Source organism: Hydra viridissima, unplaced genomic scaffold, assembly GCF_058129835.1.
Source record: "Hydra viridissima isolate aposymbiotic clone 2 unplaced genomic scaffold, HvirCarnegie_v1 scaffold_1, whole genome shotgun sequence".
NCBI lineage: Eukaryota > Metazoa > Cnidaria > Hydrozoa > Anthoathecata > Hydridae > Hydra > Hydra viridissima.
In genome coordinates, this window is record NW_028324300.1 from 16,797,896 (window position 1) to 16,811,485 (window position 13,590).

General features: G+C 27.6%; 1 long non-coding RNA gene across 1 annotated transcript; it reads right to left on the bottom strand.

The window, feature by feature from the left end:
• Nucleotides 1-1,502: 1,502 nt before the first annotated feature.
• On the bottom strand, nucleotides 1,503-13,150 carry LOC149893615 (uncharacterized). The gene is made up of 2 exons (XR_016444755.1): nucleotides 9,660-13,150; nucleotides 1,503-2,858 (listed from the first exon to the last, which is right to left on the bottom strand). It is a non-coding gene; the product is annotated as an uncharacterized LOC149893615 (long non-coding RNA).
• Between the last annotated feature and the right edge of the window lie 440 nt (nucleotides 13,151-13,590).

Sequence of the window (13,590 nt, forward strand, 5' to 3'; positions counted from 1 at the left end):
TAAAATTACTTATATTAAAAGAATATCTTTTATTCCTTTTTTCTTATTTTATTTGGACTTTAAGCATTATATCATTAGTTATAAAAGAAATTTCATTAGTTATAAAAGGCACGCTATTTTTAAAAAACCAGAAACAAAAGTTTTGCTTTTCTTTACAAAAGTCATTTTTTAAATAAATCGACTTCTCTGAAGTTAATTAGAAATGGTGCGTCTTCTTAATTTGTAACACTTAAAAGTTTTTGATGTTACAAATTTGTATTTATCCATATAACGTATTTTTTCTAAATTATTTAAACGGATCAAAGGAAAAATAAGTTTAATGAAATGGCAGTTCTGCGCAACCTCTTGGTTTGAAAGACAAAGTTAGAGTAATTTCAGGGTCTTAGGAAGTCCGTAGATAGGTGAAAAATTGGGTACTTAAGTGAATTTTAATTATTAAACGAAAATTTAATTATTAAAACTCGACTTTTTTTTTTTGTTAAGTACGGTCGATTTTCTAATCAGAGCCATACGTAGATATGACACTTTACATTCTCTAACTATCATTACTTTTTAAACTAACAACTGAGATGAATAAATGATTTCAAAGTATTAATGAACTACTAATTTGACAAAATAACAAATTATCAATTTTAAGGAAAAAATTTAAAAATGGTTCATTGGCAGACAGGTATCTGTCAAAGGAAATAATATTTTTTTTATCATCTAAGATCTCATTTCAAGACTACAGTATAATTAAAAAGATTGAAAAAAAATAACTTTTAAAACGGAAAAAAGTATTTCCTTCGCTTTTTGATTTGATTTTTTTCAGAGTTAGTAGAACTTCCAGTAGGTTATTTCATGTGGAAGATTTATTTAATCAAATTTATGAAAAATTAATTATCAAAAAGTCACTTAAAACAGAGCTGCCAAATTTCAATCTGGAAAAAAGTAATAATATTACATTTCTTTAACAGTTAAAGTTTCCTTTTAAAGGATTTTTTTTATTTTTTTATATTCATTTATCTTTTTATTAATAATTAATTTTTAGGAAGAAAACCTTCCACTAGAATTTTAAGATTCACTTTTAGCGAAAAAAGAAAACATGAATTTTTTAATCACTGAGCTTTGACAGTGCTAATATTCTAAAGATGACAAAGATGTGACAGTTGCTGGCTAAATATCCAAATAGCTACTAAAAGTTCTACATGTCAAGTTCACACCCTCAATATATGATATCAAAGATAACACCAAAAGTTAATTAAACACTTTGTAAAAATAAAATTTGAAAACATTTTAGTGACATAAAAAAAAAAAAAGCACCATAACTTATCTAAAATATTTTGAAATCACAGTGTCGTTGGTGTAAACAAGAAACTTATTAAACTATCAATGATTAAAAAGAAATTAATAAAAGAATTTTTCATACCTATAAACTTATTTGTAAGCAGTTAATTTGTTTTTTCAAATATGAATATAAGTTAAACAAAAAACTGCAGACGAAACTAGAGTAAGCTGAACTACTTTTGAAGTTTTAAAATAATGTTTTAAAAAAAGTGCTCAAAGTAAAAACTCAATAACTAGAAGTTTTAACATTACATGTGACCATGAAATAAAACACTATAGTTGATATATAAGATAGCAATACTAGAGCTATATTCAAAATGACTTTCTCATGAGTTCACCTTTAGTAAACTTGTGTTTATGGTTTCTGGTTACAAAGGTGTTAAATGTCTTTTGATCTGCAATCTTTTTTCTCTATAAATACTTTTTAAGTATTTTTAGTATGTTACTGAACAATATACTATCACCAAATCAAATTATAAATCACAACTTCTGAAAAACAATCCAATCTTCACGTTGAAGTCAGAAAAAAAGATTCTGTTGAATGACCAGTATGCGTAAATGTATGGTTTGTTTTTTTTATTTCATCATTGATCAACCTGTTACTTCTTTGGTTTCAGCTTCTTTCTTCTCAATTATTAAATTTTTAATCTTTCAATTGCTTCTTCTGATGTTTGGCATTCATATCTGTAGCATCTTTTTGTTGTTGTTGCTTGTCTTACTTTCACATGCATGAATATTTTATCAACATTAGCTGTTATTTGACTTTTTTTCATACAAGATCATTTCTAGTGAAACTTCCTGTTCAAATAGTTTTTTATAATTTTTTAAAATCATCATCTGTAGATGCTATAAATCATCTTTAAATCATCACCTTGTGTCAGTACTATTAGATAGTCCTTTAGCAAACAAAAATTTTGAATTGCTCTCAGCATCAATACAACCACTAATGTCTTTAAGTCTCGATTAATATTGTTAATGTCTTCAGCCATCACATTCACCATCTGTTTCCAAAAGAATTCTTTCTTAGATTTTGATAGGGATCAATTTGTCAGATTCTATTGCAGATGAATTAACTAATCCTGCTTTGGCAAAACCCTGCTCTAAATGAGCTTGCCTAAAGAAAACTTTGTAAAGTTTGTTTATTAAATAAGGAAAACTGGACTTCCCCACTACCTTCTTCTTTGAATATTTGTAAAAATCAGCAAGAATTTCATGCCACACAGATTTGACTTATCGAAAGACATAAATATCAAGGGACTGCAGCATATACGAATAATGGGTCAATAACCATAAATTAGTAATGCATTAACTAAGTCAACATCTTATTCATAAGTGCTTTCCAGCATATAAAGTAAAAGGATTGAATTTCATTCCTGCAGCTGAAGTTGTTGATAACAGATTATTGTAAACTGTTCTTATTGGATCCAGAAGTAATTATTACGGGAATTTTAATTCCTCTTTGCAAGTTATTTTTTTCTTTTTAAAATGAGTGCTAAGACCGCTTTCATCAGTCGACAATTTCGTTCGGTGCACTATGGGATAAAATAATAAAAATTGATCACAAAAATCAAAAATTACAATTTTTTAATTTTCAATTTAGATATGATTTTTTATTAACTAGTGATTATAGAAATTTGTAGCTAAACGAACTTTGAAAATATCTTTCACGGTATTGATATTGTAGGTTATCGAAATTTATATTTATCAATTTAAAAAAAAAAAGAAAATTTCTGATATTTCTTGCAAAAAATTTGCGCAAATAAAAAGAAGCTTTTCCCACAACACATATTTAATTGTTACAAATGTGATTCTTAGCAATAGGTTGCAACTGATCAGATCTATATTTCTCCACGTATAAAACATTTTAAGAAATATTTAGAGATACAGAATTTGGGGTTATAGCCATATTTTTGGCTTTACAAGACCCGCATTCTTTATAAGTATCAAAAAGTATCAATTATTTTGGTACCAAATGAAAGGTGAATACTCCGGGTTTCAAAAAGGTTAAGGTTATATACCTCTCAAAATTTCCGTTTGAGAGTTATAGAATTTCAAACAGAATGATGGAACTTCACAAAAACCTCAATTTGAGGGGGGTAGAAACTTTATAAAGTCATTAAAGCCGATCAAAAAGAGATTATTGAATCAAATTTGAAATTTGTCGATAAATACAAATAAAGTTTAAAATTAAAAAAAATAATAACAAATTTGACTCATTGCCCTCATATTTGGGGCTGGGGGGCTAACGTTTTGGGGGTTTTGTTGTTCCCAGTCTCCAATCACCGCAATTTTTTGCGTAGCACCCTCATTCCTTATATATATGAACATACTTAAATCTGGAGTTTTCTTAATCTTTCAAAGTTGCTTAGCTCAAACATCAAAAAAAGTTGTCTTCGGCCTTGCTAATACATACATGTGATCATCTTTATAATTTGCATTAAATATTATTTCTGAAAGCTTACATGCACAAAATATTTATTTAAGTATAATTCGTTTTTAAGTAAAAACTCTTGCTGCCCTTAATTTTCACGAACATTTGGACTTTGAAAAATTTGGGTTCTTCTGCCATGTTAAATATTCCTTATTTATTAGTAAGTATAAATGGTTCAACATGCACGTCTCTCTTTATAAAATTCTTTGTCATTCAAAAAACATTATTATGACACTACCATTATCACCTGGATTTTTTTGGTGAAGAGGGAGCTGAATCTTGTAATAAGTACTATAGGCAGAATTGAAGATATCATTCTCGAAATTGTTCTCGTAAAAGTAATTTGCTCGATGTATTTAATCGAGCATTAGGTTCATCGGACCCTATAGTGTCTTCTACAAAATTGGATGTGAGAATGAAAAGGATTAGACAGGTATTAGAAGCTGTCAAAAGTTTCCTATTATTTAAAAATTATGAACAAGAAGCTTATTGGGACGCTACAACTGAGGAATCAAATTTCATGGATTTAAATAAAGGTTCTCTTATTGACTATTTTGAAGACATGGACTTAGATATTTAGCAGTAAATTTTGATATTTATTAACTATTAAATAACTGCAATATCTACCTACTTATAATATCTGATAATATAATTCTTAATGCTATAATAAAAAACCGAAACTATTTTTCTATTTCTAGAATAAACAAATTTGCAAAAAAAAGTTCTTTTTCGATTTTAACTACTTTTTTTAGAAATAAATGAAATTTGAAAGTAATTTAACTTCGCTCATATTGGATGGCTCGTGCATTAATAAATCGTTTGCAAACTAACACCTATACAATCATGCGTAGAATTGAATTTTCAAATAAACAAAGTGAAATAATGTGTGAAAAAAATGAGTGAAAAAAAAAAGAGAGTGAAATAATGGAATTACTATTAGTATAATTAAGTCACCTGGAGTTTTGAAAACGAAAAAAAAAGTAAACACTGAAAGTTTAAAGTAATTTTACATCTACTTGGGTGGATGATATGTGCAAGAAATGCAAATAAGCTTAGAAGTAAAAAAATTCCTTTTTGAAATTAAAAAGTTTATTATTTTTTATGGTATTAACTAGTTTTGTATTATGATTCTACTACAAAATAACATGTAAAAACTAGTTTTAACAATAAATTTGTGACTTTTGTAAAGTGACTGAACTTTTGAGATTTTATTTTCATTTGAACTGAACTACTCAACGCCGTTAATGCATGTTCTGGAAAATACACGAATTTTGCGTTTTTACAAAAAAGTCATGTTTCACTGTATTTTTTTAATGAAGATAAAACATTAAATTGAGAAAACATTAAATTGAGAAAACAACTTTTTCAAACAAGTTTTAAGTAGTCATATGTCTACAAACATATAAAGGTCGAAAAGATTTAGTTATTTCAAGTTTAAGATCTGTTTTTTCCATTTTATATGAAAGTTTTTGTTAATATGAGTGTGAAGAACACACAAATTAACATACGACTAGTTAGACTTTTAAAGTTAAACCTCTTTAGATTTATTTAAAAGTCTAAGCTCAAAATTTAAACATTACTGTGATATGAACCACCCCTATTTCACAATGCCATAAAACAATTTAACTAGAATTCCGGTCTTTAAATTACCAAAGATTAAAGTAAACATGTAAAATAGCGGGCAGAATATAAATTTACTTACTATTTTCTTGTAGAAAATATGTATACATATTTTCTTACTCCATCGCAAAAGTTATGTTAAGTTTTAAACAATATCTATAGATATTCTTTAAAACTTAACATATCATATTGTTTATAAACAAATGTTGCAGACCGGAAAAAAAATATGTTTGCAAGCAAGACAAAAAAGTTTGAGAACATGCATTAACGACGTTGAGTCAATGATATATTAAAAATAACTAGATGTCTAACTTCCGCGTATTTTTTGAAGCAAAAATCGGCCATTATGGGGGGCAAATTTGATAAATAGCGTAAAGATTTTGCCCCCTATAATGGCCGATTTTTGCTTCACTTTTTCTTATGCCGATTTACGGCAGTTAGACATCTAGTTATTCTTAATATATCATTGCGTTGAGTATTGTATCTATGGCTAACTATATTCACGGCCGTTTATCTCACATTTTTGAGGGGGAAATTAAGAGGCCGATTTCTGTTCGAAAAAATGGCTGCACAAAATATCTAATTATTAAAAAGCAGTTCAAACCTGAACTATTTACTTATATTTCTTCAATATAAAAGTGGCAATCGCTGTTTATCATTATGTATTTATTCAAGATATATTAGTTATCAAAGATTTGAAGACATTTGTGTAATATTTGTTGGAGATTTGTAGTCATCGCTAAAATACCAAAGTTAACTGATTGTCACAAAAATTATTCAAATCAAAGTACATTTATATTTATGTATATTATATTTATCTATAATATATATCTATATTCATGTATATTCTTAAACTATAAGAAAAATTTCAAGAAATAATTCAAAGAACTCAAATAGAAGGTAAATTTTAATAAAGTATATAAACAAATGCTATACAACTTGCATAACATATAGTTTATATTTCCAATTTTAGCTTTATTTTTTTCTTTGTCTCTTTTTAAATGTTTTTAAGGTATCATTGGAAAGGAAATCCTTTGATATTTTATGTTTGTTTTTAAAAAAAACATTAACAAGAATTTTTGTTGAATACATAATTCCCCAACTTCCATGATTCTCACAAACAAATTTACTTTTTGGTGCATGTTTATGTACCATGTATGTTGATGACTTAATGACAGGAATTGATAAAGATGAGATTTCATTCTCAATTAAATCCAAAATGGCAAACACACTACAAACAAATTCTGCAAGCTGTTTGAATGGAACAAATAGTCCACCACGTGATAACAGAGATAGATAAGAGTTATTTTCAAGACCGCAGTCCCCAGTTTTCAAATATGCTTTGCAGTTTTCACATTTAGAACTTTTTTGATATTTTTTTGCAACATAGCCTGCTATAGTTATTGCAACTTCTTGACTATTACAATCAAGAGAACTTTCTATAATTTCCTCAATTCGATTATTAAACAGTTCATCAAGTATAGTTAATGAAGGATGAGCATCTGGTAGTAGATTTTCTTCCCAAAAGTTTATATACTCTTTAATTAAGGAATGACATGAAAAAATTCTTTCTGAATTTACAACTTTTCTTAAACTTACAAGAAATCTGCCCCCACTCATTTGCCTATATTGTGAGAAACGTCTCTCAATTGGGTCACTTTGTAAATGAGATGTCATTACATAATCATATCCATCATTCAAGAGTTCCTCAACAAGCACTGCTTGAGCATATAGAATGACTACAGATGCTGATGCAGTTTGATTTGTGAGGGTGAATGCAGGTGAAAGAGACCACTGATATCCAATCAGCCAGAGCTTGGTAAAATGTCATTTTCATGTCTGATACAATAGCATTGCCAATAATATTAGGTGAAAGTCTTTGTTTAGAATTAGTAATTGTCCACATAAAATATTTTGATTCAGAATTGAACATTGTAACTAATGATGAGAATGCATTAACATTAGTGGAACGATTGTCTGGCACTATACCACGCACAGTAAATCCAGCAGCTATTAGGCTTTCAAGGTTTTCAGCTATTTTTTGTGATAGCCATTGTCCAGAAAATGTAACTTCTGGAATTGCTTGAACAATATAAGGAATTGATTCTTTTAGTTCAATTATCATGAATGCAACTATTCCTTTGTACAAGTTGCCTTCTTCATCAGCACCAACATACTCTTCTCCCTGATATTGTGCTTCTTTTTGTAAATACATTTCATCTACCATGATAATACAATCACAAGAAATTTTTCCTTTTCCAAGTAGAAGTTTTAAAGAATCAACACCTCCTTGTTAAAGAATCAACACCTCCTTTAAAGAATCAACACCTCCTTGTTAAACCTTATTTAACAAAGATATTGATGGTAAAGGGAACTTTTTAAGTAACAGTTTGTATGCCTGCAAAGAAGTATATCTTAGAAGTAATGCATACTGAATCATCTCTTCAGAATGTGGTGGCCTACCTTTTGGCTTATAAAGTTTCTAATATAAGAAGGAAAATTTTCTAGCATACTAATTTTATCAAGTTTTGCATTATGTCCTTTAACAACCAGCTTGGTAATGGAAGTGATGTGCCCTTGCAGTGCAAATGCACATTCAGGTCTGCATCAACTGTTATTGATTCTAATATAGTTGGAAAATATGTCTGTTCATTAAATGCAATATTATAAAATACAACACCTTTTTCAAATCGTTTAAATTGAAACCCAGGTGGTGCTACTGCTTCATTCAAGCCATGTAAACTTGTAAATGTATCATTTTTCTCGAATGTATCTAACTGATCTTCTTGGAATATTCTCTTTTTAGGAGGATTTTGAGAAGTCTTTGACACTGGTAAAGATGATTTTTTTTGCAAAAGTTCACATGGATACTTGGAAGGAACAGGTTTCATTAGCCAATTCAGGGTGCATTTATCACCTCTAGTTATATATTTATCTTCAAAATGAAGTTCACATAAAACAGAATGCTTTGTTGAAATCCAATCTGAACGATTAACAAATCGTATCCAAAGTTTATTTAAGTTTTGGTCTGATGGAAAATGAAATAAAGCAATTTGCTTATGTTTGTTGCTTAAATATCCGGAGGAACATTTTGGTGCAGCACATTTGTTGATCATTTTAAATATAATTTCTTTAAACTAGTAAATTCTTCAAGAAGAAAAGATTTTAAAATAAAACTTGAGCAATTTTTTGTGTCAAAAACATTAGAAACCGGCCTCTTAATTTCCCCTCAAAAATGTGAGATATACGGCCGTGAATATAGTTGGCCATGTTGTTTCCTACTTTTTTTAATCTACTTTCACTCAATTTTTTTCAAATTTAAAACAAATTTATTTAAGAATGCAATGGGCTATATCTTTCCGAAAAAATAAAAAAAAGATTTTTTATTCCTGAGATATGAATGTTCAAAGGCTCTGTGACCAAACTTAAACAATATTACGTTACTCCAGTAGTTCTTGATTTTATATAAAAAATAAAATTTTATTATTTGTTATAAATATAATAAATTATAATATTTTGTATTTAATACCAATACTTTTCTTTTTGCGTAGAACGGAGTTATGAACAATCGAGAGATTTTATGAACATTGAACCAATTGCAATAGTATTATATAAGTTTTTTTAATTTCAAGAATTGTAAGAAAAAAGAGATCTTTCTATCGAAGAAACGTTTTCAATAAAACTCAAAGAACAAAGTTGCAATAGTATACGTGATAACATATTTTCATACCCAGCGTATTTAAGGTGCTTTATAAGAAATTGTCGTGACTCTGTTATTAGTTTAACAAACGAGATGTTTCCGGGAAAAATCTTGTCTGTCTGACTCACATCAGATAGATAAAGCACGTTTATTTGCGCGAAGCTGTTATTGCGACCGCAAGCTATCTTTTAAAAATTTTTTGATATTAATAAAACATAAAATGCATATTAATTCTTTTATCATTCACTTATATTTTATTCAACCAAATATATATTGTAAAACATTAAACTACTAAATAAATACTACTAAATAAATATTTTCCACTACTAAATAAATCTTTTTTTTTTTTTTTAAGATAAATTTAATCTTAAAATGTTCATAAATACCGCTACGCACAGAAAAACTTTCAGCACTGTACTTTCAGAGGCATGGGGATGAACCTTGGAAATTTGAGTCAGTTCGCTTTGTAGGCGGTCTAGTACCACCATCCACTACCTCACCGTGATTTATTTTTCAATGTTTTGTTTGATATTATTAAGTCATATTAATATATAAATTATACTTTATAAGGATATTGCTTACACACAGCACTCAGCTGAATCTAATCCAAATTGATTTGAAGAATGTTCAGTACATGTGACGTAACCTGATTTACTTCCAACATTCCAGCTTATGAACCAATTGTTGTTTGAAAAATGTTTCAACAAATCTGAAACAGATAGACTTTTGTAAACCAAATTTTGGTTACGGTTTTCTGAATCGAAATTTCAGTACTTTCGGTTTCGGATGTTCCCATCATTTTTCATCTGTAACTAGTGAATGACCAAAACTGAAACCAAAAGTATAACAATTAAAAAAAACGAAAACTATGATTTTAAATTTTTTCTAATTTAACAACTTAATTATAAATCATTTCTTTTCGTAGGCCAACTTTTCTTCGGAGGCCTGGGGCAAAAACTTCATGAAAATATAGAATTTCAAGTATTATATACACACATATATATATTGTAAAAAACGGAAACAAATGATTTTTTTTATCTTGTTAATTAGAAATTCAATGAGAACAAATAAAAAAGTTAATGGGATTTTTAACAGCTTTAAATTATTTTTTAACTAAAATTCAGATTATTAAGTTTTCAAATTTATTAATCACTTCCATTAAACGTCTGTTAATGAAGTATGCAGAGTTTCTTTATTTGCGGAAATAGCATCAGATGTCCGTTACATCTCTGACACCCTTTTTTTTTTTCTATTAATCAAATAATCAAATACAAAAAAAAACAACTTGACTTTGCATTTTCTTTGCTACTGCTATTATTTTGAATATAAGCATCTACATGTGTTTAGAATAGTGTTCCAAGAAAGAGTGCACTGGTTTTTAGTGGAATTAATTCCATATGTTGTTGTCATTTATGTAGAATAATTAAGTAGTGAGAAGTGACTAATCTTGGACTATGCCAGCACATCATCCGACTTTTTAAAGCCATTCAAATATGTTAGAAAGGAGGCTGTTGCTGTTGATCTCAAACAAATGAACAATCTATGCATTAAATTAAGTCACAGATCCAAAGAACTTTTGATGTAAGATATAAAATATATCTAGGAAAATGTTTAGGGCAGAAATAAAATATTCGTATTGCTTTATTTTGAAGTTAAATAAAAAAATTTTTAACTTTGATGCTGTATCAAATAAAAGATCATGGTATATGGGTATCAAAAAACTATTGAACATTTATTTAAATAGAAAATATAAATTGTGTTATAAGTAAAAGTATGATATGCATCATGGGAAATGTGTTTGACTTTTCAAATGACAACGTAAGCATAAGGATGAAATATTAAAAAATCTAACATTTGCGTTTTTAAAGAAACCTATGCAGCGCAAAATACAAATTTAAAAGAAAGTATGGATTTCATACACTTTTAACGATTGATAAGAATAAATGGCTTTGTTGCATGTCAAATTATTTAAAAAATACTTTTTCTTTTAAAAACACTTTCTCTTTTAAAAACAATTTCAATGACTTAATTGTAAAATGTGTTACGCACAAAATCTTGATTTCACAGTAGTGCTGTTCACAGCTTTTCAGTTTTGTATGTAAGACTAGAGAGACACGATAATCAACGCCATTTAGTGGTTTTAAAATGCTGTTTATCACGGTTTTGCAACACAATTGAACTTTTCTTTCTTTATAGAAACATGCATCTAAAGTGAGTTCACTTTCATCAAAAATGTACTTACCGCATTTTTGAATTGTTTTTTTAAAAAAATGTACTTACCGCATTTTTGAATTGTAAATTTTATTTAAAAGAAAAAAAATTCTGAGTACACTTATTACGTTTTTAAAAATTATTTACTCTTTTTTTAAAAAGTAGCCGAAGAATAATTTGTGACTTTGCTAATAAATAGTAATTAAATAAGTAATCAACTACTCATAACACTAACCTAGTTGCAAGTGTAATTACTTAAAGTAAATTAGTTAAAATAGAACTACCAAAATTATTTCATTGCGTTTATCATTTTATTCAACTATAAAATAAGCAAGTAGAGTGAAATTTTTGATCTATAATACGACTGTTTTTTGCGAAATGCTGGAATGAGGTGTTAGCTTCATTTTCACTTTGGATTTATTAGCGCATAACTTTTCTGTACTTCTCATTGGTTCATCATAACTTCAGGAAAAAATCTATTGTTACTGCAGAGTTTCTTTTGCAACTGTAGAGTGAAACCAGCGTCAAAAGTGTAAATTTCCAACGAAAGGAGATTTACTCAAAGCTCGAAAACTACGTTATCTAAATTTTTTGTTTAATTAATATCTTTAAGTCTTGAAAAAAAAGTTATTACTAAATAAGGCTACTATCTGAAAAAAAATTGTCTTAAAGGGAAAATAATGAGTGGGTGAGTAATAAGATGTTAATTTATTATTCCTAACACCAGGACGATTACAAACATTTCAATGATGGACTTTCATTCTAGTTTTAATTCTATGGTATCAGAATATAAGTAAATTGAGTTGGACGAAAAACTATACTTTCATGGTATTAGAATACAGGAATATTAAGTTGAACGAAAAATTGTAAAATAGTTGTAATTTTCCGTTAACAAGAATGTAAAACAGATTTTTAAAATAAACAAAACTCTAATGAAAAACATTGTACGCGACAATTACTTTGACTTTTTGTAATTAAAGATCCATGAACTTTTGTAATTCAAAACGGTTTTTAACCTTTACGTAATAATTTCAAAAAAAAAGAGTCGCATTAAGAACTTTTGTTAAAAGATTATTTTAAGTAAATAAAAACTTAAGAAGACAATTTCAACCTTTATTTTCAAAAAAATTTCTAAGATATTAAGAAAATATTATATTGAAAAAAAAAAAAGTCTTATGGTTTTAAATTCCTCTTATATGAAATAAATTTTTAGATTTTTAAAAGACTTATCAAACTTAAAGAATGTAAAAACCATAAGAATTTTATGACATCACTGAAGCCAATCGAAAATTGTAGCTTTTGAAGTTAAATTTTATTGGAAGTTTTTGGTTTGGTTTACTATTAAGTGAGAAAATCGTATTATGTGCTGCAGAAGATTACTAGCCTTTTTTGATCATCCTTGTGATACAAACTAAATAAAGTTTGTTTGGAGAATGTTTTTGAAGACTACTTTTGCATGAGCTGTTGCAAGGGTTTGTGTGGGATTTATGTGAGATATTAATGTTTTGATACGTACCAACGCCAACTATTAAAACATTAAATAAGAAGAAATGACTTTTATTAACTGTTTTAGATATTAAATAAATTTTTCATGACGAAAATTGCAAGCTTAAAAAAAAAAGAAAAAGAGCTCATTAAAAAAGCTTCATGCAACAGAAATTGTTTCTTTCAATCGATAATTACAGGTGAAAAGGTTTTTGTTCAACCAAAAACAAAATTAAGAACTAAGAAAATAAAATAAATTAGTGCACACATCCATGACTGAAATATTTTTATTGAGAAAAAAAAAAAAAAAAACACATCCGTAACGAAACACTTCTTCGTGCAATGTTTTTTTGACTTCGTGTTTTTATTTCACTGCTTTAAAATCGTTAACTTTCGCGATTTGAACAAATTTTATATTCAAGTTAGTAAATAGTTAATTGAAGAGAAGTTTTTAAAAATTGATTAATTTATAGTTTTTTTAGGTTTTAAAATATTTACTTTTGGTGATTTAAAATATACTCAATGAAGTTTATTTTTTGTTATAGCCCATACGCTAATTAATGCCTAATATTTTTCAAGCTAATTAATGTTTAAAAATTATAAGTTTATGAAAACTTTATATTAAAAATTTAAATACAGAGTTTTCTTTAACTTATTAGGAAAACTTCTTTAAATATATTTCTTTAATCATTTTTATTGTTCAACAAACTCATATTCATACAACTGTTTGAAAAACTGTTTAAACTATTTTAAAAAAAAACACAATTCTTTCATTTTGTGTGTGCTTTTATACAATATACAAGGCCCAATCCTATAA